A 7,297-nucleotide genomic window follows, 5' to 3' on the forward strand; every position below is an offset into this window, starting at 1 on the left:
TTATTGGAGGGCATAAAAGCTCTATAAGAGCTTAGAAAACAAGAGAGTCTACAGTTAACCAAAAGAGCTGTGGGACCCAAAGAAAAGCTTACCCTCAGCTTTGCCAACAGTGGTGCAGTGGCGGAAGCAGTGGGAACAGCTGAGCAAACATAATGACCATCACTTCCAAAGTTTGTATGATAATCATTTATAAGAAGGAAACAGCTCACACCCCTTGGGTCTCTGTGGGTAGAATCTAAGCCTAAGAATTTGATCCTGGATTATATTAAAAAGAACAACTGTAGTTTCAAAGCTTCTGCCAGTTCTTTGTATTTTTTTCATGATAAAGTCATAGAGCAAATAATTCCTTATTTAGCTGACCCCAAAATGAACTCTTATGCTTGCAAAGTCAGGACAACACCGCATTTGGAATGGTGGGAGAGAACTACGATGCTTTACATGCATTTGGAAGTAGTTCTTAAAATAACTGGGTAGAAAGACGGAGGGAGCAATTCAAACGGCATGCAGAAGAGAGTAGATTGCGTCAAAGAGATACTTTCTGGAGCTGGGAAGGTAAATCAGTAAAAAATGTCTTGCAATACTAATGTCTGATGTTCAATTGTTTCCTTCCTTGAGCTGCAATTAACCTGCATTACCTCATTATTTTTGAAAATGGTTATAACAGGCAACAATCTATTGTGATTGGAACTTTGCAGATGTGAAGAAAGAAGGGTGGTTCTCAATGTGGAATAGGGCACTGCAAGAAAAGGCAGCTGCTGGAGAAGGGATGGTGAGGCTGAAGATACAGAAGAGATAGAAAAACTGGTAGAAAAGTTTCCTGAGGAGATGCAGACATTAGAACCTGTGGCGTTAAAGGAAGTATTCACCTCAGCAATTGACACTACCAATCTGAATCCATCCCCATTTCCAGGCTGCCACACAGGGCACCCTATCTGGGCACGCCATTTTTCAGACTTTTCCGTTACTATCTGCTCCTCCCCACTCCTTAGTTAAAACGCCTGTCTCGTGTCCCAGTCTCCCAAAGACTTTATTTGCTATACTCCACATGCTGTCAAGCAGCTAAAAATAAAGTATCCTGGTACATGCTATGCAATGTGGTAGCTCCTGGCTCTTGAGCACTTGAAATGTAGCTAGTCTGAATTGAGGTGTGTCCTAAGTGTAAAATGCACACCAAATTGTGAAATTTTGTATGCAAAAAAAGTGTACAATATCACATTATGAATATATTGACTAATGCTGAAATGATCATGCCGGGGGTATGTTGGTTTAAATAAAGTATATTATTGAAATTAATTTCACCCATTTATTTTTACCTTTTTAAATGGAGGTACTAGAACATTTAAATTATGTGTGTTGCTCACTTTATATTTCTACTGGAAAGCGGTAATCTAGACGAATGGAGAGTGGACCGGACAGACTAGCTACAGTGTCTACCAGACCACAGCCCCTTCCACGGGAAAGTGCGGAGGGGATTCTAGAGCCTGTAACCCCACACCCTCCGCCCTGACCACTTCCTCTAACAGCTTCCAGAGGAAGAGCACATGACAGGTGATATTTTTCACTTTTTGCAAACAAAACATACCTTTATTGTGCCCTCATGTTTGATTAATGTTAGATAGTTAAATATCCTTTTGCACTCAGAATTTTGAAAGCATTACTGCATTGTCATTTACGTGTCAACACTGGTATTTTGAAGGTCGCTACTATTTTGATTCCCAACTCTTGGTGTGTGATGTGTTGTTTTTTGTGGATGTCTTCCACATCTGTTTGAGGCTCTTCTCTTTATCAATATCATGGTATTGGAGTTTGGTGCAGGCCTTTTGTGTGTGTTTGTGTGTGTGTGTGTTGGACATTTTACAGGCCATCTCAACCTGGAAACTTATGTCCTTCATTCTCGTATTCTTTGCTGGATAATTTCCTCCCCTTCATCTTCTCTGTCCTTTTTTTCCTTTGGATGTTGAAATTCCTTGATTGAACTTCTATTTTTGCATTTTTGTTTCCTATTGTCCATTTCTTTAACAGTTTATTTTCTATTCTGAAAAAAATTCCTCAGCTTTATCTTCCAACCAATCTATTGAATGTTTAATATTCAGCATATTCTCATTCTCTAATTGTTCCTTCTTATAGCAGCTATTTCTTATTTCATGGACACAATATCTTCTCTTATCTTTCTGAAGGTATGAATTATAGATTGGTGGGTTTTTCTAAGTTTTCTTCTGTTCTCAGCATCACTGCATACAAATGTATATAGCAAAATAGAAACAGGCTCACAGACACAGAAAATAAAGTAGAGGTTACCAGTGGAGAGAGGGAAGGAGAGAAGGGCAAGGTAAGGGTAGAATTTTCAAGATTGCCTTAAGAAGGCAACACTTTATATTGTAATTTTGAGCCTATAGAGGCCAAAAATATTAATAGAAACCTGTCAAAATGATTGCTATGTACTGACAACATTTTCAATAGTTGAACACAAAAGATTTTTTTTTGACTTGCCTAAGCTATGAATGCTAGGTACAAAGTTTCTTCTAGAAAAACTATCAGTTTAGTGAATTTTGGTTCTGCTAGCCTGGAAATGTTACATGCAAAGGTAGTGTGAAGACTTGCATTTGTTTAAATAGCTCCTTTAACAGTGAACAGTTTCTATTTCCATCTTAAATCAACAAGATGAATGAGTACATAGCATGGTAGATTGGAAGAAGAAGGCTGACGGAAGTATTCCACTCTCTTCCTATTCACAGCTAAGATGTCTGATGCCTTACTCTGTGCTATAATTACTTTCTGAAGGCTGTGAACTGAACATCACATGCTTGTGCTTCCTAAATCATCCATAGCCTCCATCGTGGTTGTCACATTGTCAATGACAATTGTCTGACACTTTAATTCACGAGTTGTCCATTGTATAAATGTTTCTTCTTAGATTCACTCTGGTTTTAGTTATGTGAGACCCAGAGCTTTCCAGGCAGTCAAGTAAAGTAAAAGCAGAGTTCAACAATAATTAGCACTCACCCACCAAGTGGTCACTCAGTACATGTCTGAGTATCTGATACAAAACTCAGAATTAGCACACTGTAAAATAACACAGGGCAGAATATAATTCAAGAACTCTTTTTCTTTTTGGTAGCTTAGCAGGACCAAAGTTCATTAGTTGTTTGCAGAGAAAGTAGTCAGCTTCCTGGAGTATGCTGAAGAGGACACCAAACTGATACGCCTTAAGAGAGTATCCTTTATATGATACCCGTAATAAAGAGCTTTCTAACCCTTGAATCCAGGAAAGATGCTGAAATTAGAGGGCATGCCGTGAAAGCTGAGATACAGATGACAATTCAAAGAATTTTTTTAACTTTCAGAGGCAATTACATTGCTCTCGTCACATTTCTAGATGAGGATTTAAGAACATGGTTTTTTTTGGTGATAATCCATTAAATGACTGCCTCTCGAAAGAAAGAAAGAAAGAAAGAAAGAAAGAGAGAAAGGGAGAGAGAGAGAGGGAGGGAGGGAGGAAGGAAGGAAGGAAGGAAGGAAGGAAGGAAGGAAGGAAGAGAAGAGGAGGGAGGGAGGAAAGGAGGAAGGAAGGAAGGAAAAAACGAATTAAACGTCAGTGATATTAAGTCTGTTTCTGAAAATGTTCTTGCATCTTTTCAGGAAGTGGTTTGCTTCAATGAAAGTGCATCATCACCATCAATCAAGTTTTAATGTGCAGGAATCAAAGAGGAGATAACTCTTTACGTTAGGCAGTTACTATCAGAAAGTGAGAAGGACTTGATAACTTAGTGAAAACATCACCGTCAGCAATAGCGTAGACTAGTCAAAATACCACTAGTACTAGTACTATTACCAGTACTATTGCTACTGCCACTACTTCTACTTCTACTACTATTACTATTACTACTACTACTACTGTTGCTGCTGCTGCTACCACTACTACTAGTAATGCTCCTCCCCTACATCAATCTCTTCAGTATTGCCAGTGTGCAGCATAGTGCCCCCAGGGGCCATCTACAGCCTACAATGCTGAGAAATGTGTTTCTGCACAATAGTGTCCAACTTCTAATATTAGACAGCTGACATTTTTATAGTACAATTGAAATGAAAATGAAAATTTGATAAAGCGTCACATTTCTTTTTTATCCCAGAAATTCAATAAATGATGATAATATTTGGTGTTGGCCTTGGCTTTGGATGAATACTGATTTTAACATTCAGCCATTTGGCTTCTATATGTGTTGCATATCCACTTTCCTTTTGCCCTTATGGACTCTTACTTTTTAAAATTCCTTTACTGTCATTTTAGTGGGATTTTGAAGGGGAGCAAAAATAAATATACATTATTTTTAGGATACATCCTGTTTTTAAGCCTCATCAATTTCCTTAAGAATAAGATCATAATAACAGTTAACACATACATGTCCCAGAAACACTTCCACATGCTTTGCATGTAGTAACTCTTTTAAACTCTCAGATGAGGAACTTGCCCACTCTCACTCAACTAGTAAGTGGCAGAGCCAGGACTCAGACAAAACATTTTGGCTCTGCAGCCTATGCTTTGAAGCTTTAGGCTATACTGCTTCCTGACCAACTTTCCTTATCACATTCTTCTGCAACACCATTTTTAGGTACTCCTTAGCATTCTGTTGCATGGATAAATAAAAATGTATTTAATAAATCTCCTGTAAGTGGACATCTAGGCTATTTCTATTTTTCCTCTATTAAGCAATGTTGAGCTGAATCTAATTATAGCCTATCTTTGTGCCATCTGATGGTTTCCTTGAATTAAGGATGTGCATTTTCACCATGGCCACTTAGAACTGTTAGAACATGTAGCACTACCCACCCTCCTACCTTTAGGGCAGGCCTCAAAGAAGGCCGCAGTTCCATCTTGCTTTGACATTTGTGCACTGACACCTACCAAGGTGTTAAATTTCCTGTCTTGAGGTTTCACATCCCATCCCCTTAAATCACCCACGGTGCTCCACGCTTTGGGGCTCACAACTAAACAACGCACGCATACACACATAGAGCCATGGGTCTCAGGCCAACAGACTTCTAATATAGCAGTGGGGGAAGGTGCGGGTAACAAACTAGGTAAATTACAGGTTCATATCACTAACTGATGCTGGCTTGAAGCATTTCTCAGCTTTCCTGGCACTTCTAGTTTTATCTCCTTCAGATGACTTTCCATTACCTGCCCTTAGACAGACACTGTCCTTTTTCTTAGGTTGAACTACAAGGGCCTGCCACTATTCAACCACTTGACCTACAAAAATGGAAATTTCACCTGGTTCCACCTAACAAGGCTGAGATGTTTATTTACCCTTTGGAGAACATGGCAACCATTTGTCATGCTGGGGAGCTGTCCGAAACCTGTGTAAACGCTTCCTATATTGGGGGAAATTTCCATCTTTTAAATCCTGGGAGACTAAAATACATGAATGTGACCCAGTTTCCTACAGTCAGATGCAAGATTTTTGATGCAGCAGAGAACAACAGGAAGAGCCACTCTGCCTCTGATGAGAGGTGGGGACTGGGAGGGGGAGAAAACTCTAGGGTGCTTTAAAGTTCTATTACTTGACCAGGGTGGTGGTTATATGGAAGCTTGCTATGTAATAATTCTTTTATGTTTTGTGCATTTTTTGCATGTGTCATTCTTTATTTTTATTTTTATTTTTTTTAATATATATGTTTACCTACTTTTTTCTTTTCTTTAAATTAATTAATTAATTGATTGATTGATTGATTGATTGATTGATTTTTGGCTGTGTTGGGTCTTCGTTTCCGTGCGAGGGCTTTCTCTAGTTGCGGCGAGTGGGGGCCACTCTTCATCGCGGTGCGCGGGCCTCTCACTGTCGCGGCCTCTCTTGTTGCGGAGCACAGGCTCCAGACGCGCAGGCTCAGTACTTGTGGCTCACGGGCCTAGTTGCTCCGCGGCATGTGGGATCTTCCCAGACCAGGGCTTGAACCCGTGTCCCCTGTATTGGCAGGCAGATTCTCAACCACTGCGCCACCAGGGAAGCCCCATTCTTTATTTTTTAATAAAAGTTTTAAAAACTCAATTGTGGCAAATATAGGGGAGAGACATGGAGCTTCCAGAACGAGGCAGACAGAGGTCCTGGTATCCTGGTAGTCCTCCTGAGCCCTGCATCAGCAGTGTGAGTTGTAGGCCTCATGTTCAGTGCACTCCAAGGGAGCAATTCCTCAGGCAATTTGGGCATAGTTCTTGACATATAGCCTCCAAGACTGTTTCTCTGACTCTCCTAGTGTTCTGTGATCTACCAAATATCCTTTAATAAATACTCTTCCTGCTCTAACTAGCTAGAGAAAGTTCTTGCTTGTTGACTGATACAAGGAAATTCAGGTTCTTTTCAGGTCAGATCTTGACTTGACACTAAAAATACGGTCCTCAGGGCCACCAGAATGCTAGCTTGATGGTCCCTCCAGACACTAGGGGTTCCTCTGTTTTACAATCAGAGCTTACAGGGTTGAAACCACACATAGCATGCTCTGCTGCTTTTGAAACCATGGGTAATTATTAGTTAAATCCATTTCACCTGTAATCTGCCTTCACTAATCAAGGTCGTTTTAATTGTTGCTACTAAAGACTTGCAGGTCCTCCAAGCAGCACACAGCCTAAACAATACAATGTTTGTCTGAGTTCTTTTCCAAGAACTTGGAGTCAGCTGTGTCTAGCTCGAGTTGAGTGGCTAGGACTGGATAAGACCACCAACCCTCCAACTGGGTATGCACGAGTGTCCACTCAGTGACCTTTTGACAGCAGAGGACTGAAAACTCCACCCTCACATCATGCTAAGCACCTCCATTTTTGAACATGCAGAGGCCTGTAGCTTAGTTACACCTGTGCAGAATGATGATTACTGCACCTTTTCCCTATTACCTTTCCCCACGCCCGCTCGCCTCAGACTGCCGTGCTTCTTTATTCTTTATCCCATAAATACCCCAAGCCCCTTGCCTCCAGGGAAGCAGATGTGAGACTTGTTCTCCCATCTCCTGCCTTGGCTACCTTGTGAATAAACTCTCTCTTTGCTGCAAACCTCGGTGTCTCAGCATTTCGGCTTACAAAACTAACCTGGTTCACTAATACTTTCAATTGACTATTATTACCTGCTCTGAAAATCATCAATTTTTCTACATCAATCTCCAATATTTTTCCTTTCCTCGCTGCTCCCTAGAAAATACATGTAGACACACATACACACCACCACTACCACCACCACCAGTGCAACCCAGGATACCCAGGAGTGTGTAAAAGTCATGACATACTCATGTAACACTAGAAAGTAAGCTT

This window comes from Eubalaena glacialis, chromosome 2, assembly GCF_028564815.1.
Source record: "Eubalaena glacialis isolate mEubGla1 chromosome 2, mEubGla1.1.hap2.+ XY, whole genome shotgun sequence".
In the NCBI taxonomy this organism is placed as follows: Eukaryota; Metazoa; Chordata; class Mammalia; order Artiodactyla; family Balaenidae; genus Eubalaena; species Eubalaena glacialis.